This window comes from Ambystoma mexicanum, chromosome 13 (genome assembly GCF_040938575.1).
Source record: "Ambystoma mexicanum isolate Mex_15411 chromosome 13, UKY_AmexF1_1, whole genome shotgun sequence".
NCBI classification, from domain to species: domain Eukaryota; kingdom Metazoa; phylum Chordata; class Amphibia; order Caudata; family Ambystomatidae; genus Ambystoma; species Ambystoma mexicanum.
This window is the reverse complement of record NC_090938.1, coordinates 507,339,695-507,364,156: the sequence shown is the minus strand read 5'-3', so window position 1 is coordinate 507,364,156 and position 24,462 is coordinate 507,339,695.

Genomic DNA, 24,462 nt, shown 5'->3' with positions numbered 1-24,462 from the left:
GTCAGTCTGATAGGTACTGGGCAGAGCCCCACTGCGGCTCTCTGCTGGTTTATTTGCTCATCATACGTTAAATCTTTTGGCGTGAATGTTCCTGGTACTTCAAAATGAGCGGTAGGAGTGCAAATCGTGTTTGGGACCTCCTCTACAGCACCTTAATGCAACGTAAACTAGGTGGGCCTAGACCGTGATCCTGCACATTTGTTACTCATGACCTATCATGCTTCTTTTTTTATTTGATCTTTATTATTTTCAGAATCTCCCTTTGGGTGTAACTCAAATGCTCTTACTGGCTATGATCTGTTGTGCTGCATAATAAGAGCAGGACTATTAATGCTATAGCATGGACGTCAGAGGAATCAATCGCCCTCCAAAGTGACAGAACATTCTTAACCTCTTGCAAAAAAAAAATAGCCATTTTGCAAGAGACACCATGAAATGCTCAGGAATCTGAGAACCTGAAACGTCTGTGCAGTGGCATGGTCACTCCTCAACTAAATTTAATGAGAGGGAAGATGTCTAGATTATGAACAGGGTGAAAGCTATGATAATGGCTAGTAGTGCACTGCTGATGAAGGTCTGTGCGCCCCATCAGATACTCTTACGCATCAGCTTGTCAAACCTATTACACTTCTGGTGGCCTCTCACCTCCATAATCTATTCAACCTGTCCTTCGACTCTGCCTGCTTTTCCTCTATTTTCTAAACAGCCATGGTCATCCCTCTCTTGAAAAAGCAAGATCCTGATCCAAACCTGCCACCCAACATTCGACCTGGTTCACTTCTTCCTCTTGCGGGGTGTTTCAACCCACTGGTCCAAGCCCTGCAACATTACTGTGCATTGCTGGCAGCAGAAACCTCAGAAATGGCCACTGGAAAGCATGCTGCACCCAAAATTGCGCAGTAAAAATCTGAAAAATAGGCCGCCATCCACTTTTGCCTATCTCAGTGAGCACAGGAGACCACTGACAAAACCCACCATTGGGCTACCCACAAAGTAGCCTGAAACCACTTGGTAAAGCAATGCTTGAGACACCATGAACTGCTGTTGAATCTCTACATCTGATACCTATGCTACATTTTAGATCATGCAGATATATTCTTTACCAACTATGCGGATGATACGCAGTTGGTATTGGAACTTAGCGGGGACCATAAAACTGACAATGACAATCTAATAAGAATATATAACATCATAGAACAATGGATGGATTCCAAATGGATGTGCTTGAACGGCAGCAAATCCGAGCTGATAGTTTTCGGATCTACCCAAGCCAGAAACTCACTGCCCCATGACTACGCAAACTTTAAGATCAAAGACGTCAACATCAAAGTACTTGAGAAGGTAAAAACCCTGGCCATGATGATGGAAGCATCCCTAGGAGCAGAAGCCCAGACTCAGTACATAGAAAAAACATGCAATTATTACTTGAGACTCCTCAGAGCCATTAGACTGTACTTTTCAGAGAACAACTGTGTCACAGTGGCCAGAGCAACCATCCTCTCTCGTTTAGATTACGGGAACGCACTCATGCTAGGAGCCAACAAAAAAAGCATACAGGCGTTCCAGATTATCCAAAATAACGCACTTAGGATAATCAAAGGCAAATCTAAATCAGACCACATCAGTAAATCTAGGAAGGAATTTCACTGGCTCAAAGTGGAGAGTAGAGCCCACTTCAAGGCGCTTACAATAGCCCACAGATGCATCCAGGGGAAGTCACCAGGCTACCTAAAATCCAAAGTGCGTCCCTATGTCCCAAGCCGCACCTTAAGATCCTCGGACCAAAACAGGATCGCAGTGATGCCACACAAACATAGGTCTGGACTGGGAAAATCCTTCCCAGTCATTAGAGCAGGTATCTGGAACAACCTGCCAGTCCACATAAGGAAAGAACCTAACTACTTACGCTTTCGTAAGTCAGTGAAAATGTTTCTCTTTCACTGACCTAGCCGCCCTTGACCTACTAAACCTTTGATTTCATTAGGAACTGTCTCGTCTCATTTTTGTTTGTCTTCGTGTCCAGGTTTCTGCGCCCCGAGACTCGCAAGTTACCGGCGCATTACAAATAAATAAATAAATAAATAAATAAATAAATAAAAATGCTGATTGCCAAAAGAAACACAGAGCTGTTTGGAAATCCATTTGTCTTGGTTGTCAAATTTGCAACAATTTTGGCTCACAAACCACCTAAAAGATCAATCTCCTTGTTGGGTGGTGAACATCATTCTACTTCGAGAATCCACATAAATACAATGTCCAGAGAAGTATATATTATCGGAACAAAGTCCACTTTTGAAGTTTGCTTGCTGGAAGAAATCTGTCAAAAATGGGTGTAGTACCGTTACTCACCTCTGTCAGAAGCCGGCGATTTAAAAGCTGTCAGGTGTAAAGTTGTACATTGAACTCAAACCATGCCAAAGAAGGGATTTCCATCAAAATGCCATATAGAGTGCCACACATGGATTTCATGTTGAAAAAAACTGGAATTAAAAGATATGTTTGCTGATTTTAAATTTATAAATGTAATGTTTTCACAAGGAACTATGTTACAATTGACCATAAGGTAACCTGATTTAGCTAAAACTTCCAAAAGGCTTTCTTCCCCTGAGAATCTCAGACCTTCTTCATTCCCACCAAAAGGACCAAAAGGAGAGGATTTCGCATTGGCATGTTAATCAGAAGGGGAGGAGATTACGTCTGCTGCCCTGAGCAAGAAACAATGGGTTCCTTCAACTGAATAGAAAACGCTAATTTGGGTGTGACTGACAACAGCTGCTCTGGCAGGAAGGCAAGCCATGTGACCCTCTGACTAAGCCCAGCTTTGGAGGCGGGCCAGACTGGAAATGTGGATTGAAGTGAAGTAAATGTATGTTTTAGAAAAATGCTTATAGTAAAGTGTACTGAACTGACAAAAATATGAAACTTATAGGTTGTTAAAACAAAAAATTCGCTCACAGTTTAAGACTAATTTGGAATCTGTGCGATGTTCTGAGACTGAACCCCGGAAATTATTCATATTGTAGCCATTGTGTTTATGTTAGGAACATGAAAAATTACAGGAATATGCCCAGATGGGATGTGTATGCATGTATACATTTTGGTGCAGAACTAACATTGAGAAATCCACCAAAAGTGTGGAAAAGTTGTCATTTATGAACTAAAGCTCGCAGGAAGTTGAGAGTTGCACAGCAATATACCTTAAGCAATCTGTCATGTAATTATGTATTATCAACACGTTGTGCATATGGGAAATATGTTTTTTTGGGAAAAATAGATTTTCTAAGTAAAAGCAAAGGGGAGGTTCTTCCCTAGGTTGTAAATGGCAGCATCACTCTGACACATGATGACACACTGTTCCTTTCTCAAATCAGGGGACAGGGAATTCTCTGACCTATCAGATTCTTAGAGGGTTGGGCATAGATAATCAGCCTCCCCACCCACTTTGGAAATGGATAAATAGGGACTGCTGAGGACAGACAACACACACACTTTTCACTCATCAACTGATTCCTTGGCGAAGCACCCTGCAGGAAGATCCAGGCTCCAGACATAGATCCAGAAACCAGACCCTAGAACTTTGAAGCATAAGGGCCCAATCCAAAAAGCTGAGCTCTTCTCAGCTGGTCTTCAGAATCTTAAGCAACCTGATTCTAACCCCTAAACTTCCAAGGGGCACCACAAAATCCAACAGCCTGGCTGAGCTGTTTTGCTGTTCTAGCTAAGAACCCCATGCTAGAACCAAGATCAAGACCCGCAGAGCAGAGCTGTAACCCAGAACCCGTCAGATCCAGTCCAAGAGGCCGCGCAGACCAGAGGGTCTTGCTGAGTGCAGAACCCAGTGCCTGAGACCTGTCAGGTGGCGAGAGAATCCCAGCCAAACCCTTGACCAGATATTTGACGGGCCCACTCCATTCCAAAGCCATAGGAGTGAGTATTTAGTATAGAACTGTCTATAGTCATCTCTTAGTTTAAGCTAATCCCATTCAATCCATTCCAACCTATCCATAACTGCATTATAGAATCTTGTGTCCATCCTGAATTCTTCTCATTATATTGTCTGTGATAATTGTAGCGATAATCATCTGTGCGCTGATATTTTCTGAAGAAAGTCAAGTGTCCTGGCTCACAACAATCAGAGTGGAAGGCGCCCTGGTCTGGTGGTTGTCCCGTTTGTATCTTGTACTTTCATAGCCCCTTAGTATAAGTTTGTCTTGGTTCTAAATCTTTAAAGCGCATCTTTCATTTTTGAAATCTTGACTCTGTTTCTGAAAAATCTACCTTCACAAAAACCTCTGTAACCTTTGAACTGTACTTCCTAGAAACAAAATTTCCTTATAGTTTTTCTGTAATCGTGTTTCCCGCACGCGGAAAAGTTGCCGCGATTTGCAATTTGGCTCAATTTCACCACCTGTAAAAAACAGCTATTTCTTGCTTTCAACTTCTGAATTTCGTTTTCCATCTGCTAATCATGCTATAATCATTGCTAGTGTTGACCTGAACCAATCCAAAGCAACTCTCACTAGTTCTGAATCTCACTTAGCAAATTAAAATCAATTTTAGCATTTTCCCATTCAGTGCAAATCACATTGAAAAGCATTTTGACCTGTTTTTAAAGCCTTCCTGTTCTCTCTAAGCTTGCTGGGGGAATTGGGATTGTCCTGCATGGTTGAATGTTAGTCCTGATACCTGTGTGCCCTCATTCCATCTCTTCATATTGTGTAGTGGGGGGAGTGAGTAGTAACAGAGAGAAAGAGTGATCATATTGTCTTTTGATTGAAGTCATATCAAGTTTTATTTCTGTGTTGCATTCTTTCATCTCAGTACATTTTCTTGAACCCATACCAAGTATTCTCTGCTACAGTATTCTTCCTATTTCTACTCCTAATTGATTAAAGATATTGTTGATATTTTAATATTACCCATTGCTGATCATTGTTCATATTCATAAGTGTGATATTCAGATATTATTCATATTCATAAAAGTATAATCTATATATTGTTCAATTCTTCAAATAAATCTTTTAATTTGCAAAACAAACCTATTTCTTGGTTCAGTGAGACCGGGGGAATTCAAAGCGAGGGGTGTTATATAAGGGTACATCATCCAGAATTAAACGAACTTTGACATAAAAATATATAAATAAGGGTTTCCATTGGGCATCCCATACTAGGCATTGACTTCGTTGGAGTGCTGGATTGAAATCACTTACAGATTGCGGGCTCGTGGCCGGGAATTCTGGATTAGATCTACCACTTGTGCAGCTTAATACAGTGTGCTAACTAACAGGATACATAAATCCTGTTGGGCTACTACGCTGTGTTACAGTGTAAAAGCACCCCTCAAAAGGGAACGCTCTAAGGAAACAGTCTGTTTTGCAAACATAAAATAAAAAAGCGTGTGTATTGGGCAAGTTGTGTAAGTGGTTTGCTTGCGATACTCCGCCTTCTGTCTGATCACTAAAGCCCACCCTTTGTTTTCATCTTAGAAGCCTGAGCTTGCGCTCACGTGACGATTACATCCTGCTTCTGTGAAGAGTTAAATAGCCAGCCCCCTGCACACCCTGCGCGCGCACCTGAGTAAGTACGGAAGTACTGTTGGCTGTTTGCTGTGCGATGCGCGGTAAGCAGGCAGGGCGCTGGCTTTATAAAGTTGTAACGTCTAGTGGAAAGCATAAAACAGCCTTTGTTTGAGGTCTGGGCTAATCTGTATGTGACACCTGAATCAAACCACTGATTATTTACATTTCCCTTTCATAGACACCAAATAATTATAAAGGGTGTGGTATGTAGGGAATATCATAGTAGAATATTAGAGTTATGCCTGGGGGTTTGCGTAGTAAATGCAATGAGTTGGCTTGGCTCTCCATCGCATCCCCCTTGACATCCACTGGCATCGACGCAATGGTTTGTAAAGGTTTAACTTCCTATATTGAACCTCCTACGTTAGAAGTTGAAACTTCAAGCAATATGGGGGAAGCTCATTTTCAGTCGAACCCAGCACCTCATGCTGTGATGATTCATGCCACTGAAACGAGTTCACCTCCGACCATCTTTTCTGCACTCCTACCTTATCATAAGAAGAATCATATTCCAATAGGACTGCATTCATATTTGGTGCATGAAACCTGTGTACCATCCTTATTGACTAACCAATCCTCTAATGAACTACATGATTGCACTATGAAAAATATGGCTGCTCTTGACGAATGGATATCTCGAGCTATATGTACGTTAACCCCGCTAGTCTGTACCCCTTTGTAAAAGCAGAATGTGACAATTTCACGCTTGATAGGCGATTTAAGTTTTACCAATGAACATGATAAGGATGGACACCGGGATATTAACCATGAAGTGTTGCCACCTTGCCTATCTTATTCCCCTGAATCAACTGATGTATTCATTAGCCCTACCCAATTAGATCTATCAGAAGTGCATTCTCGCCCCCAATGAGAAAGATACTCAATCTCTGTGTACCTTTCCAGTGATCATTAAAATACTTGATCTACTGGATAAAGGACACGATTTGACCCATCTGGAGTTAAAAAACGTTAAAGTGACATTACAACACCTATGTTCTCAAATGGATAAGATTGAGGGGTTCATTATTGCTGCTGACACTATAAGATCTATTAATAGTCATGCAACGCCCTTTCTTCCGGCGCACTTACAAAAATGCAATCAGCTTAGCGATGAACTAGGAGGTAGGTCTCCTTTGCAGCCGGCAACCACCCCGGTTAGTCAAAGTTGCAATTGCTCTCAGGAAATCAATGAACTGAAAGCATCTGTTGATGCATTGAACTTGATAATTTCATTACATTTTGCCTCGATGCCTCAACAGGAGGACCCTCCGGACAGTCCATCAACACTTGTGAATGCACTTAATGAGCAACATCAAAGTGAACAGGGTGACTTTCCTGTAGAAGAGAATCTGTCTTTCATGTCACGTCGTGTAAAAAAAGCACACTTGAGAGCAACGAAAAGATTTCTGAAGAGGAGAAAAGAAGCCATGGCTAAAAAGTTGGGTGATAAGACGGTTAATAATGTGCTACCATCAATACCTGATGTCTCGCATAACATAGGCCTTGAAGAGGTGATAATTATCTCTGACGGAGAAGGCATTGATGTCCAGCAGTTATCTAGGGAAAGCCAAGAAGCCCTTACACCGATGCTAAACCCGAAAGAAAAATCTTTACTAGGAATCTAAAGGGCTGAGCTCCCCTCTAATGCATGCATGAAAACAACGAAATTGTCAGGTTTTGATTCCAAGCCTAGCGATATATCAAGGAATGCCTCTATGGTAAATGTTGAAATAGGAACTAATGAAGTAGGGAGTAAAGGGACTAAAACAACTACAATTACTAAAATTTAATCCAGCTTAAACAGTTACTTTCCGATTTTGGGAAGAAGCTGTATGTCTAGGAATTTTCCCATACCTGAACAATCCTTTGGCACTTCTATTACTGTCACAAACTTGCATCCGGCAAAACTATATAGTGCTGCTTGTTCTCAGGCATTACGGAGCTTAGAGCTCCTACTGACAATAAAGACATGTAATAATGACAATGTACCAAATATATTTAATGGTATGGGCAAAATTGCACTAGTAGAAGTTCCATCTGTAAATGATGAATCTGACCATGTTGCCTCTTTTAGTGCTAGAGAAAAGACCCTCCTACCAAACTTGGATGCGATGAAGAAAACCATTAGTTCCACCAAAATGAAAATCTCTACTGAAAAGGAGGACCCTAAAACGATTTTTGCTACTAATCGCATTTCTATACACGGTCCTGCCCTAAGCAGAATTCTGCCTGAAAAAAGCAATGTGGACGCTGTTAAGATTCCTCATGATCCACTCCATATTCTGGATAAAGCTCTCCATGATGGCACATTTAATGTTGAAACATTGAAACAGTTATCAACTTTCATACCTGTGGGGTTGGAAAATACGGAAAGTATATCGCATTCCAGCTTGGAAAGGAATATTGCTGAGAACACTGATAATGGTCCCTGGGAAACTCAGAGATATGCCCGCAGTGGGGGCCTCTCAAATATTGAAATGCCTACTTATTCTGCTTCGTCTTTACATGTGCCACAGACCCGAGTTGTAAATCCTTCTTCACCTCGAACTGGTGGGAGCAGTCAGATACCTGTAAACAAAGTGAATGAAAGGACTTGCCTGCTTGGCTTTGAAGGGGATACTACCATCATGGATGGGAGGCGTATTAATCGCTCCTTCATTTTGGCTTTTTTCGCTCGTATCCACCAATTGAGAATGATTCAATCAGATGATATTTTGAGAGTACCAATTGCTCAGACTAACAATTATAGAGCTGTTTGTTATCTTAGTTCAGAGAGTATCTTAAAATTCCTCTGGTTTAATCGTGAAGAGATGAAAAATCACAGACTTAGGTTATTTACTTTCGAACTGGAATCTACTGCAGACGACTTTTTAGCATACATCGATCCCATGCTTACCAAGGCATTGCTGTCTGATGAGACTTCTCAGGCATCTAATCCCAATGGTGAACTTGATTTGCAAGCATTAATCTCGCAGGTAGCAAGGTCAACTGCCATGCCATGGCTCAAACCATTGTTCAACGCCATTGTGGGGTCGACCAAACAGGCTCCAAAGCAATAGCTCCTTGATAAAACCCTTTTCAAAGTTCTTTCATGGAACGCATGTGGTTTTTCTAATCTCATGTCATGGTGCTCATCGTTAATGCCTGGGGACGAACCAACCATTTTGATTTTACAAGAAACAATGCAGATGAATATTTTCACTATTCCAGGCTGTACTACATTTGTGTTCCTGCAAAGAGGTCTCAACAAGGTCACCCGAGTGGGGGCCTTGCAATTGCAATCAATAATTCCGTTAATTTAAATTCAAAATGGATATGGGAATCTCCGAGTGTGTTGGGTGCATCAGTGGAAAACCAATCGAAGATTATTCCACTCATCATAATATTATCTTTATATTGGAATCCTGCTGCAGTGGGAATTGATGTAATATTGGAAGAACTTGATGATTGTCTTTCAAATATATCTAATAATCATCAGTCCTTAGAAATTATCCTTGGCGGGATTTCAATTGTGATTGTAGGGACTTCAGTGGGCATGGATTTATCAAATCCTCTTCCCTATCATCTGGAAGTGGTTCGAAATTTAGAGAGCTCCTTGGTGATTGGGATATGGATATGATAATAAACGGAGATGGGAAACCGCAAATCACTTGGTCACGTGGAAGTAAGACTTCAATAATTGATTTTATATTTACCACGAGGATGCTCACAGTGCTTACTTCATCTTTACAGACCAGTCAAATCTCAGGTAGTGATCACGCCCGAATTTCTTGCATGCTTAATATGGAATGCAAACTACTAGCCATTGAACCAGCTTTGGCTATGGTAGAGAGTGACTGCCCATTGATATCTATTAGATGGAATCATAACCTGTGCCTGCAATTGTTTAATATGTTTCGCCGGAGGTATGTGCTCTTACCTATTCGAACACTACCAATATAACGCTAACCATCAAGTCTCTTACGGAACTGTTTAAGAAAGCACTCACTTACTTCAGTAAAAAATATACTAAGGTAGAACATCCCCATACATTTGATGCTATATGTAAATCTTTAAAAAGAGAGAAAAATAAGGCCCTAAAACAACTCAAAATAACTTCTTTGGGAGCTTTGTATTATCAAAAGAAGCGTCTCCAAATATTGAAAGCTTATAAACAGGATCTCAGGCATGTTCGTATTCTCAACTACAACAGGAAGAATTGCAATCTTATAAAAGCACTAGCATCCCATGATACTAGAGCGATTTGGCACGCACTTAGGAGTGGTGACAAGTCCTCAACATTGGTAATGCATAATTGCATATCCAATCAAGAATGGGAAGCTTATATAATAACCAAATATCAGATGCCAACTAAATTCGAAGCTGTTTCAGATTTTGAGCTTTGCTATAGTAAGATTGCTCGTTTGGAATGGTCTTTGACAGATATCAAATGGGCTATCTCGAAACTTTCCTTTTCTAAATCTGCCGGTCCGGACGGCCTCCCTCCGTGTCTCTACAAAACCAACCCGGAATTCTGGCCTGAATTTCTGAAAATCAAATTTGAATCCATTATTGATACCGGTACTATTCCATCGACATGGACCACTGCGAATATTGTACCCATTTTTAAAAAGGGCAAGCCTGCGCTTCCGCAGAATTATAGACCTATTTCGTTGATTGACACTGACGCAAAGTTATTTTCTATTCTTCTCCTACATGAATTAGAAAAATGTATAGCGGATAATGACCTGTATTCAAGATATCAACAGGCTTTAGGAGAGGAATGAGTTCTTCCTTGAATGCTGCTATTATGGCTCACATGATAGAGGGCACAAGAGGAAAGAACGTACAATCTGTCTACGTAGCTATGATAGACATGACGTCAGCGTTTGATAACGTCATCCAAAATCTCCTGTGGAATAAAATGCTAAAACTATGAGAATTCCATCTGTTTTACTTTTTTGGTTCATCAAATTTCATACTAATACTTCATATGGGATTAAGATCTCAGTTGATGGACAACCTACAGATTCAATTAAAACCTCGATTGGGCTCAAGCAAGGTTGCAATCTTGCGGCAACATTCTTTAATCTTTACCTTGCAGATTTAGATAAAGAATGGGAATGTAACAATTTGTTTGTAGTAAAAGTTGGCACTTTGCGCCTTAAATGGATGGCATTTGCAGACGATATTGTTATTTTCGATCCTACACCTGCGGGATTGCAAAATAAACTCTTACTGTTTGAGGAATTTGCAACTGCCCACAATTTATCCCCGAACCCTGCAAAAACTGTGATCATGAAATTTGGTACCAAACAAAACAGTAAAGATATGAATGGGAGATCATGAAAACTAAAATTTCATGCGTTACTAGCGTGATTTATTTAGGATATAATCTTCAAGCTCAGAATTCTAAAAAGGTTTGGACGGAACTACTTAAAAACAAGATCCGCCCATTATCATCTCAGTTCAAAATGATCTATCGGAAATTTTGTAAATTTTCACTTATGCCAATGTTGGATTTTCTGATGTTGAAAATAGAAAGTGTCATCCTTTACTTGCTTGACATCTGTCTTTGTGACTAGAGTGATATTCTAGATAGTATTCAGGGTTCGATGATTAAAAGTGTGATGCAATTACCAATGTCAGTTCCAAATGCAGTAATTAGACATGAGTTTGGTCTTGTGGCTCTATCCGGACGCTGGAAATGGCGTCAACTATATAGATATGAAAAATGTATTTTCCTCCAAAAAATTCTTTATATGAAGAGTTGCATGAAACGATGGACTCCACTAATTTGGCGTCCTTTTCTCGATATCAATCTACCATGCAACACTTACTAAATTCACTGAGTATCCCCATTGAAGATGTCCATCGGCGTCCGGCTTATGCCAAAAAGAAACTCTTTGAACAAGATTGGCGGCTGACAATAGAAAGGATATCGATTTACAAAATGCATAGAGATTATGGTGCGCTTAACAAACCTGGCTTACCGAGATTTAATCATGTTGTTCTATTCCCATGTAAATACACCAGGAAAGCCTATGTATGGTTTAGAATGAATTTGTATCATACCAGAGAAAGAACTGTTAATTGGAGTGGCAATGGCGCCACACAATCTAACTGTTGCTTCCCTGGATGCAATGAGCCCCTGGAAACCTTGAAACATTTAATTCTTGAATGTCCTCATTTTAAATCTATGCGCACCAACCGCTTGATGAAATTTGTTAACATCGAATTTGAGGATTGCTTGCAATTTCTTTGGGCACACATGATGCAGGGTGTGCATAAACCTCTTGCTTTTGAATTGGTCAGCTTGTGAAAGTATATTGAAAAGGAACTTCTTAATCATGTGACATAGATGTTTAATTTTTCAAACATTTTAAAAACGTATTCTAACTGTAATATGAAAACAAATGTGAATGTAACTATTTTATTTCGTTTTTAGTATTTCATTTTGTAAAGGTTCTACAATTGTAATTGAACCATAGACAAAAAAAAAAAAACTTCTGTAAGTCAGGAAGGAAATTAATATTTCCAAAATGGCGACATTGGTAGACATCAAGATAGCTAGAGAACACCTTTTACATACGTTATTTGTGAGAGGTGAGTGGACTGAGCAGGACCAGAATGGGTGGTTGCAGGCAATCACACAACAGATCACTGCAACAGGGTTAGATTACTGGAGAGATCACGGGGGGCCTTACATGTGGCCCTGAGTGAACTATATATGGCCCCTAAGGCCAAGGATGAGCAAAATAAGATTGCCAAGATAGCGGCATATTTATATTTATCTATGGGAGCCATACAGGACAAATATGCTGAAGGCCAAGATCTGGCAAGTAGGCAACTGATGGCATTAGAAAAGATGTGATAGGGGGGTTGTCCTACCCTCTATGAATCTAAGGAGTGCACAAAATAAATCAAGTGCATTCTGGTTTTTAGACCCTTTTGGGTGCCCATACAATTAGGGCAACCGTTGTTGGAAACAACATGATTGCTGCTGACAAAAACATATCTCAAACTCATATAAGGAGTTCAGCTTTTAATTACTAGTTAGCTGATGCTTTTTTTCCTTTTTGCAAAGAATTTAGGTTTTTATATATACATGACAGTACATGATGTCTATTGTGATAAACAAACACATTGGGCCTCATTACAACCCAGGCGCTAATGGGTTAACGGCGCTTTAAAAGGCTGCAGCGCCGTTAACCTATTAGCGCCTAATTACGAGGTCCCTTTGCGGGACCCGGCCTTAACGGCTGGTGTAGACCAGGCGTTAAAGTAGGGACCCACAAAGGGACCTTGCTGCTAATTACGGTGCCACAATTTGCGGCACCGTACGTAGCGCCTTCCCCATTCCCATTGAGCCCTATGGGGCAAAAATGGGAATGGGGAATTACCGCCCCGCCAACCTTGTAATGGGGTGGTAATTCCCCCTTTCTCCATGGCGGAGTGGGTAACTTACCGGCATGGACCATGGTGCTAAAAGCACCATGGTCTTCCGCCAGGGTCGTAATGAGGCCCATAGTTATGTTAGAAATTCACTGTGACAAAAATACAAATGACATAGGGTATGGATCATCAAATCATACATTTAGCAGGCAACTTGCTTGTAAGTGGAATGTCCCATGCCATTAGGTGTAGAAAACACAGGATGAAAATACAAATGGAGGAGACGTTGATAGTAGGTCTCCTATGCCCGGCTAAAGTCTGACCTCATATTTGGTCTACGTCTGGATATGATGTTAGGAAGGAAAAGTGCAGCACTAAATCAAGCCCATGGAGATTCTGGGACAATGTGCTGCTGACGTTTCGGCAGAATAGATGGTAGCCTTCTTCTGGGGCCAAAAAAGTCAGGAAACTCTGTGTTTAGGAAAACATAAAAGGTAGAGAAAATAGGAGAGCAGTGTTAAAACAGCAGCAGGGTGCTGGAGCAGGTCAGTAAGGTGTATCTAATACATGAAAGCATGTCCTAAAATGTTCCAGAGGCAGACTCCACTCACCACTGGTCGTGCATTAGAAAAGGGCCAATCTGATCTGGACTCGTCTGAGCAGAGGCTGCAGAAGAGCCAGGAGTCAGAAAATGAAAGTAGGCACTATATAGTTAAAATAAAAGACGATATTGGTACTCTGCAACAGGAAAAGGCAGATCAGGATACCAGAATTCTGGCCTTGCAGGAGGAGTACCAAGAAGGTTTGGACTCTCTACTGCAGAGCCAGAAAAAGCTGGAGCAACAACTGGACTTCAACAGGGCATGCGCATTGCAGGTAGTCACCCTGCAAAGCCACCTAGATAGAGAGAAGGCAGAGAGCAACAAATTAATTCTGAAAGACCTGGACACCCAGGCAAAGTTTGATGAAGAGCGCCAGAAAGCTGGTGCTCTTCAAAGACAGAGGTATGACCTGGCGGCACAGAGGCAGGCTCTTGCTCAGGAAAGGGACACCTTAGGCCAGAAAGTCTGTCACTTAAAAGGGAAACTGGAAGAAAATCACCTGGCCCTCCAGGGACTGGGTGACCTCCAAAAAGAGCATGATAGATTGTTAGAGCACACCAGGAGGGTGGAAGATGCTCTGGCAAGAAAGGAGCAGGCCAGTAGGGACGGGACTCAGGAGGTAACCCTCCTGCAGCAAAGACTGGCCCAGTACTCAACAGCAACCCAGGAAGCACAGAGAGAAAATGAGGCTCTCTTTGAGAACAATGATAGGCTCCACAGGCAGGTAGCCATGCAAGAGAGACTGATAGAGACTAGTAAGGCCTTGATTGAGGAACCGAAAGCTCAGGTTCTTGCATGGCAACAGGGAGCAGGGGCTGATAGAGCTGAGGTTCGCTGGGAAAGGGAAACACCTGAGCATAACCTCAGGAACCCTAGTACCAGAGGCCTTCATCTCTCCCAGTCCCTGTACTCTGCCACCCCCATTTCCACTGGCGCACATGAGCCCAGGGCCACGAGGATAGAAGATTACTTTCCAGTCAGAAGTAGGGGGCTCATAGGCCAGTACCTCCCAGGAATGGTTGGGTGGGTACCTGGGTATGGGTACCCAAGCACTGTGAAGTTTAGTGGGGAACCCATGAGAGTAGCCCCACTAAGGGCATCTTGAATACCTCAGCCCAGTTAGGACAGTGGGGGGGAGGACCCATCAAATCCTGGGAGCAAGGAGGAATCAGAAGACTCCTCTGAGCACCCCAGGACACAGGAGACTAGGTCCCCACATTCTGCCAGCCATTCCCAGCCTCGCAGAATCCGGGAGAACCTAGAAGATCAGACGGGCACCTCTGGGAGCAGTGCCTTTGAGTCGGAGAATGAATGGACCAGGGTTACCCAAACCAAGAAGGCCAAAAAGGCAAAAAGGGCCTTGCTGAAGGACCCCTTAAAACAAATCAAGGCAATAAGGAGCGTCATCACACCTTATCATAAGAATGCTAAGTATTCTGTTTGGGAGCACTTAGAGCTCTTTGAGCAGATGATGGAAACTTTCCATCTGAAAGACAGCAGTATCTGCATTCAGTATGTAAAATGGACATTCTCACCAGAATACTCCAGTTTCTTTACGGGGCTGGAGGACCAAAATAATTCTAGATGGTCCACCTATAGGGCGGCCATCTTGAAGCATTCTTCTGTACACCGAAATCCCCAAGAAGCTCGCAAGGCAGCCTACAACTTGCAATGTGGGGATGATCAGGCCCCACAAGAATTTGTGCAGGAACTAAGGCGTGCCTTTGCGCAGACTACCAGAAGGGTGCGCACGGACAGTAAAGAATTTGTTAATACTTTTTTCCACGCTCTACCAAAGTACATCATGACCCAGCTAGTGAGAGATTTTCATGAGAAAAGATCACTAGACTGGGTCATTGAACAGGCCACCTGGATCTATGAGGTGCAAAAGCCCATAGAGAACAAGAATTACCAGAAAAGCCCCAAACCAACCAACAAGCCTGCTGCTGCTAAGGTGGCAGAGGTAAAGGTTGCCCCATTTTAGATTTGGAGATGGGGAGGCCTAAAAACTTGCCTGCACCACAGAATAATCCCAAGCACAGAAGTCCCTCGGGCAAGTCACAGACAGGGAGCCAAGGAGGTAGTCCCACAAATGGGATCCCTCACTCCCATGACTATGTAAGTCCCCGCTAGAAGGGGAACAGACCCATCCTGGTTTATGTGTGGACTCCTCCAGCCCAAGGGGGGGATCCAACCAGGCACCTAACCCAGGGAACTTCCCTGCTAACTTCCCCCGGAGGGCAGAAACTCCCCAAATCCTGGACAGAACTTCTTCCCCAGGTATCCACAAAACTTTCAACCCCAAAATCATTCATCCTTCTTTCCCTAATTTCCTGAGCCCAGACAACCTAATCCGGGAGAGGGGAGGCCAAGGGTGGAGGGATACCCAAATCTTCCCAACCCGGGCTATTACCAGAGAAGGGATAGCTACCCTTCCCGGGATCAGCCCAGAGGAGAAAACAGAACCCTGCATCATCCTGAGCGGGTTTCACGGCTAGAGCGCCAAGTCCAAAGCATGGCACAGGATCTGGGTCGCATGCTGAGGGCTCAACAGAACCCTCAGATGGGCATGCCGGCACAGAATGCCCCAAACTCTGGACCTGATGCTCCAGAACAATGACGGGGCAGCACCCCGACAACCCACCGGTTCCCAGGGAGGAGGCACAAGGGGAGGTGGGGTGTGAAGCCTTGGAGGAAGCTTCCTTCCCCACTTGTAAAAAGCCCCTGGAAACGCAGGAACCGGAAACAAAATCTCTGGCCCCTGAAAGCCTGCCACCCAAGGAGCAGGGGGGGAGTAGGAGAAACAAAGGATCCAAACAGACCCGTTTTGTGGAGGAGGTACAGATCTTCCAATTTGAAGGAGAGGGGTCCTCAGAGGATTCTGGGAAAAGGATCTTCTCCTTCAGAGATGGGGGAACTCCTCCCAAAGACAAATGGGTCCCAAAGGATTCAAATCCAGACTGGGTAGATGTGAGGACTGAGCTAGCGCCGCCCATCATCCAATCCCAGAACCAACAGCATCAAAATCCCCAAAAATCAAACCCATACTGGCGACTGCCTCCAAAAAGGGGGGGGCAGACCAGAACCAGGGGAACTCAAAACTTCTCCGATTTCTAGTTGCCACCTTTTTCTTTGAGATTCCCAAGACTCCCCACAGAATTCTGCCCAAATCTCTTCTCTCTCTATGTCCAAAACTAGAAAATTAACCCACCAGTTGTCCAAAAATATGCATTATCTGTGCCCCCTTGCGGAGAAGGAGGGAAGATACTATACCCCGGTTCAAGTACAGGGGCAGGGTACAATTTTGGCACTGGTGGACACTGGATACCAAGCTACATTCTGTCCAAAAAGGCCTTTGATAAACTGAATTCAGGAAGGGGGGAGAATTATCAAATTCCTGTTACCTCTCTTCCTGGACAACTTCAGAACTTTGACGGGAAGGAAATTCCCATCGAGGGACTGCCGATTTGGACATTAAATTGGGCAACACAAGGTGAAGGGTGAAGCACCCGGTCAAAGTTGTGACTCCAGAGGGCACCCCTTGTTTACTAGAGAATGACCTCCTGAGAAGGTTGTCACCCCTAATAGATTGCGTAAACAAGGTCCTCTGGACCCACACTAGCCGACCCATAAAATTGAAATGGAGTGTCAACCATGTTAGTTTAAACGGCACATGCCACATGGTTGAACAAAAATCTGACCAAGTAGAATTTCACTTCCAGAACATCCAAATTCCAGATGTGACAGTAATAGCAGTAGGACAACAGACTGGTGATGGGGGGTCCTCTCTATTTCTGAAAATCAACCTTCCTTCCAGTCTAAGGTGGCATTCCACTTTGGAAGGAAACACTCTGAAATTGTTTACCAATCCACAATCAGACATTACCACTCCTACAGTTCAGAAAGAAAGATGTGAAATCAGCTCAGAGCCTGGCTGACATTCAGCAAATTGGAGAGCAGTTGTTCATCCCTGTTCAGTTAAATGATGGGAAGGACTCTGTTCTCGCCCGAGTGTGTGTGAACAACGGTAAGAGCTTCATCAGCAAAGCCATGTTCCGCCAACTCCCAAAAGATCCAGCCATTCCCACATTCAAACTGATAGACACATGGGAAATGGATCTGGAAGCACCCAATTCCAAATATCTCCTGCCAAGCAGGTGTAAGCTCAAAATCTCCATAGGAAACAAGAGCATAGTTCATAATTGTTGGGTCATGCGAGACGTCACTGCCGCCTTTTACTTAGGCAGTGATATTCTCAATCGCTTTGCCATTAGTTTGGACCTAACAAACTTCAAAGCATGGTCCCGATTAGCGGATAATCCCATGGGCTTTGATGGTCCAGAGAAACCATTTAGGTCAGCTCAACTGCTGCCTTATGCAGTTAAAATTCAGATTGGAGAGGAAGTCACCATCCCAGAAAGGACCCGACAATTCTCCCTGGAAGTGAAAGTTAAAAGAGGACAGAAATTGAAAAACCCAGATGCTTATATTCATCTAAATGCTTCTCTCCAACTGCAAGGGTTGGAGGTAAACCCAACACCACTAATCAATGTAGAACATGACACCATTCCAATAGAGGGAGATAACAGCGACTTAAAGAGTATCACTCTAGCCGCAGGCACCATTATTGGAATGGCGGTTGATGACCGACATTTTTCCATTGATTTAGGAAATGAACTGTTAGGACCAATCCCCAAGGACTGTTTTGACAGTGACATGGATGACAACACAACACCAGACAGGATCTTTACCCGGCATGGGGGGAATTTCCTGGTGTACACTTCCTGCCCTTATGGCAAGGAAGATGTGACTTGTGACTTCAGGAGGGATGAGGTGATTTTCCAGGTCCATGAGGGCTGCCTTTCCTTCCTGAAGCCACCAGTCCAAATCAGCACTTTGACCAGGGACTTCTCCACCCAACTGAGGAGGCAGCTGAGATAGCGAAACCAGAAGTATTTCCAGGCTTCAGGCAGATGGTTGAAGAGAGAGTCAACCTAGCTGATGCCTGTGAGACTCTGGAGCAGAAGCAAAAGTTGAAACAAGTTTTCTTGGACTTTCAAGATGTCTTTGCGGTGGACTCATATGACAGTGGTCGCACCGACATCCACACAACAACAATTCCCACGGACCCTGGCATGACTCCAGTGTTTGTGAGGCAATATTGCTTGCACCTCGCATCAATGGAGTCCCTTACTGAAATAATTAAGAACCTTGAGTCCTGTGGGATAATCAGTCCAGTCCACAGCACCTTCAATAATCCGGTGCTGGGGATATTGAAGCCAAACAGCCAGTGGAGACTCTGTGCTGACCTTAGGAAGCTCAACAAACAGGTCCATACTTCCCGATGGCCTCTTCCCTACATTGACCAAGGGCTGGCCGAGATCCAGGGGGCACAGGTATTCACTGCAATTGACCTGACCAATGGATACTGGACTGTACCTGTCAGTAGGGAGGACCAATACAAGCTGGCCTTTACCTTTGGGGGGCAGCAGAACACATGGACCCGGACTCCTTTCGGATACATCAACTCTGGCAATGAGTTCAGCATTTTTCTACAGAAGGCCATGCCCGACCTGGGTGAGAGGGGGCACATGGCCTATGTAGATGATGTTGTCATCAAAAGCTCAACTGTGGAGGAACACATAGCAGAGATCTGTTATGTTCTGACACAGTTGAAGGCAGCCAGAGCAAAACTTTCCTTCCAAAAAGCACAATGGTGTAGAACCCGTGTAAATTTCTTGGGGCATGAGATTACTCCTCAGGGTCTCTGTCCCCAGGAAAAGAAAGTGGAAGCACTCCAGAAACTGAAAGACCCCCCAACTCTGCGGGAACTAAGGAGCCTCCTTGGACTGACTAATTATAGTAGGAAGTTCATTGAGGGCTACATAGAGATCACCAGACCCCTGATTCATCTTTTGAAGGGGGGGGTCAAGTGGGAATGGGGTCCAGAACAAGCCGAGGCAGTAAGACAACTCAAAAGAAGCCTCTCACAAGTGCTTTGCCTAGCTTACCCTGTAAGAAACAAGGAGTTCTTCTTGGAGAGAGGGTTCTCAAATACATGCTTGACTGCAGTATTATACCAAAAGCATGACAAGGTCAATAAAGTAATCTCCTATGCGAGAAAAACTTTATCCTCTGTGGGGGAAAAATTCAACGATTGTGAGAAGGCACTCCTGGCAATGGTGTGGGCATTGAAGAATTACCGCCCGTTTATCCAGGGGGAACACAACATAGTGGAGACTCCACACCAGCCTCTTCAATATCTCCAAAGTGACAGAATCCGGGCCGGAAATGTGAGTAATTCCCAAATTACTTCCTGGATTCTTTCAATGTAAGGCTTTCCTGTAGAAGTCAGATATGGCCAAAACAAGAAGAGTCCCCTCGTGCAAAGTCTGGCTGACTTGCATGATTGTGCCAGAGAAAGCTGTCTCGAGGACGAGAGTCTAAAAATCAAGGACAACATGGAGGCATACCTTAATTCCCCACACAAAGTCTTTGAAGAAGACAAGTGTGAGGGAATGCCCACTGCCTATGTGGATGGATGCTCTTACCATGTTGACAACAACGGGGAAAAAGAACTTGTGGCTGGCGTAGGGAATGCATGGGTAAATGAGACCCCAGAACCCTCCGCTGGGTACAGGATTGGTCCCCGAAGTAGTCAAGTGGCAGAATTGATGGCTGTGCATCAAGCCATCCTCACTGCTGTCCAACATCAACTCCACAAACTGGTCACAATCACTGATTCGGATGATGTACGGAACGGGTTCGTGGAGCACCTGGTTAATTGGAAAACCAGAGGCACGTTATGTGCTAATAACAAACCCTTGAAACATGGGAAGTTAATCCAAAATATTGATGATCTGGTCACCTCGAATGGGATGGCCATCTACTGGAAAAAGATCAAGGGTCATTCCAAAGTAGAGGGACCAGACAAAACTGGAAATGATTTAGCTGATCAGCTGGCTAAAACCAGGGCCATCCAAGGGGATCTAATAGAGATCGAGTCCCTGTTGGGGGAAATCCAGGTCACTGCTATCACTAGGTCCCAGACCAATGCTCACAACAAACTCTCAACTGCACAATGGAGTAAGGAGACCCCAGATGCTGATTTGATTACGGCTCAAAAAGGGGATCCAATAATTGGTAAGTTTTATCAACACATTGAGGACCCAGAGAACTTTCCCCTGACGGATACCGATTACATAGGGAAAGAGGACCTCAGAGTGTTGATGAAATGTCCAAAAATGTTCCAAATCCAAGACGGTTTGTTGGTGAGGAAATCCCTAGCTGGCCATGATCAGTGGGTGGTTCCTACCTCATTCCGAAGCCTGATGTGAAGTCACCCCCATGATGCAGCCACAGCCGGTCATAGGGGGTTTCATACAACACTTGAAATCTTAAGAGAGGTTGCATACTGGCCACACATGGGGCAGGACCTCGACCAATACTTGAAGGGGTATCTTGTGTGTGCACAATTTCAGCCAACATCCCTCACACACCGTGCGCCTCTCCAAAAGTGGGGGATGACACTGCCATGGTCAGATTTGCAAGTTGACTTTATCGGGCCCGTGATTCGCTCCTCTAGGGGAAACAAGTACATGTTGACCGTGACATGCTTGTTTACTAAATGGGTGGAATGTCTCCCGGCCCCAAACTGAAAGGCAGAAACAGCAGCTCCCCTGATGATCAACCACATCTTTTCGCGTTTTTGGACTACCCCAAAGGATCGAGTCAGACAGAGGTAGACATTTCACCAGCGAAGTAATGACAAAGATGTGGGAGATACTTGGGGTCAAAAGGAAGCTACACATTGCTTACCGGCTAGCCTGTAGTGGTGTAGTAGAGAGATATAATAGAACAATTGTTAGCCTATTAAAAAAGTTTGTGGCAGATTCTGGGCCAAGTTGGGATATTCGATTACCTCTTGTCCTAATGGCCATCAGATCTACCCCTTCATCTACCCCTTCATCTGCAACAAACAGAGCTGTTGGGAAATCCGTTTGTCTTGGTTGTCAAATTTGCAACAATTATGGCTCACAAACCACCTATAAGATCCAATCTCCTTGTTGGGTGGTGAACATCATTCTACTTCGAGAATCCACATAAATACAATGTCCACAGAAGTATATATTATTGGAACAAAGTCCACTTTTGAAGATTGCTTGCTGGAAGAAATCTGTCAAAAATGGGTGTAGTACCGTTACTCACGTCTGTCAGAAGCCGGCGATTTAAAACCTGTCAGGTGTAAAGTTGTACATTGAACGCAAACTATGCCAAAGAAGGGATTTCCATCAAAATGCCATATAGAGTGCCACACATGGATTTCATGTTGAAAAAGACTGGAATTAAAAGATATGTTTGCTGATTTTAAATGTATGAATGTAATGTTTTCAGAAGGAACTATGTTACAATTGACCATAAGGTAACCTGATTTAGCTAAAACTTCCAAAAGGCTTTCTTTCCCTGAGAATATCACACCTTGTTCATTCCCACCAAAAGGAAAGGATTTTTCATTGGCATGTTAATCAGAAGGGGAGGAGATTTCCTCTGCTGCCCTGAGCAAGAAACAATGGGTTCCTTGAACTGAATAGAAAATGCTAATTCGGGTGTGACTGACAACAGCTGCTCTGGCAGGAAAGCAAGCCATGTGACCTTTTGACTCAGCCCAGCTTTGGAGGCGGGCCAGACTGGACATGTGGATTGAAGTAAAGTAAATGTATGTTTTAGAAAAATGCTTATAGTAAAGTGTACTGAACTGACAAAAATATGAAACTTATAGGTTGTTAAAACGAAAAATGTGCTCACAGTTTAAGACTAATTTGGAATCTGTGCGATGTTCTGAGACTGAACCCCGGAAATTATTCATATTGTAGCCATTGTGTTTATGCTAGGAACATGAAAAATTACAGGAATATGCCCAGATGGGATGTGTATGCATGTATAAAAATTGGTGCAGATCTAACATTGACAAGCCCACCAAAAGTGCAGAAAAGTTGTCATTTATGAACTAAAGCTCGCAGGAAGATGAGAGTTGCACAGCAATATACCTAAAGCAATCTGTCATGTAATTATGTATTATCAACAAGTTGTGCATATGGGAAATATGTTTTTTGGGAAAAATAGATTTTCTAAGTAAAAGCAAAGGAGAGGTTCTTCCCTAGGTTGTAAATGGCCGCATCACTCTGACACATGATGACACACTGTTCCTTTCTCAAATCAGGAGACAGGGAATTCTCTGACCTATTAGATTCTTAGAGGGTTGGGCATAGATAATCAGCCTCCCCACCCACTTTGGAAATGGATAAATAGGGACTGCTGAGGACAGACAACACACACACTTTTCACTCATCAACTGATTCCTTGGCGAAGCACCCTGCAGGAAGATCCAGGCTCCAAACATAGATCCAGAAAGCAGACTCTAGAACTTTGAAGCAGAAGGGCCCAATCCAAAAAGCTGAACTCTTCTCAGCTGGCCTTCAGAATCTTAAGCAACCTGATCCTAACCCCTAAACTTCCAAGGGGCACCACAAAATCCAACAGCCTGGCTGAGCTGTTTTGCTGTTCTAGCTAAAAACCCCTTGCTAGAACCAAGATCAAAACCCGCAGAGCAGAGCTGTAACCCAGAACCCGTCAGATCCAGTCCAAGAGGCCGCGCAGACCAGAGGGTTTTGCTGAGAGCAGAACCAATTGCCTGAGACCTGTCCGGTGGCAAGAAAATCCCAGCCAAACCCTTGACCAGATCTTTGATGGGCCCACTCCATTCCAAAGCCATAGGAGTGATTATTTAGTATAGAACTGTCTATAGTCATCTCTTAGTTTAAGGTAATCCTATTCAATCCATTCCAACCTATCCATAACTGCATTATAGAATCTTGTGTCCATCCTGAATTCTTCTCATTATATTGTCTGTGATAATTGTAGCGATAATCATCTGTGCGCTGATATTTTCTGAAGAAAGTCAAGTGTCCTGGCGCACAACAATCAGAGTGGAAGGCACCCTGGTCTGGTGGTTGTCCCATTGGGTATCTTGTACTTTCATAGCCCCTTAGTATAAGTCCATCTTGGTTCTAAATCTTTAAAGCGCATCTTTCATTTTTGAAATCTTGACTCTGTTTCTGAAAAACTACCTTCACAAACACCTCTGTAACTTTTGAACCATACGCCCTAGAAACAAAATTTAAATGTCATTTTGAAGCAAACATCCTCAGCTTTTATGTAATTGGCGCAATTTGCAATTTGGCTCAATTTCACCACCTGCAATAAACAGCTATTTCTTGCTTTCAACTTCTAAATTTCGTTCTCCATCTTCTAATCATTCTATAATTATTGCTAGTGTTGACCTGAACCATTCCAAAGCAACTCTCACTAGTTCTGAATCTCACTTAGCGAATTAAAATCAATTTTAGCATTTTCTCATTCAGTGCAAATCACATTCAAAAGCATTTTGACCTGTTTTTAAAGCATTACTGTTCTCTCTAAGCTTGCTGGGGTAATTGGGATTGACCTGCATGGTTGATTGTTAATCCTGATACCTGTGTGTCCTCATTCCATCTCTTCATATTGCATAGTGGGGGGAGTGAGTAGTAATAGAGGGAAAGAGTGATCATATTGTCTTTTGATTGAAGTCCTATCAAGTTTTATTTCTGTGTTGCATTCTTTCATCTCAGTGCATTTTCTTGAACCCATACGAAGTGTTGTCTGCTACAGTATTCTTCCTATTTCTACTCCTAATTGATTAAAGAGATTGTTGATATTGTAATATTACCCATTGCTGATCATTGTTCATATTCATAAGTGTGATATTCAGATATTATTCATATTCATAAAAGTATAATCTATATATTGTTCAATTCTTCAAATAAATCTTTTAATTTGCAAAAAAACCTATTTCTTGGTTCAGTGAGACC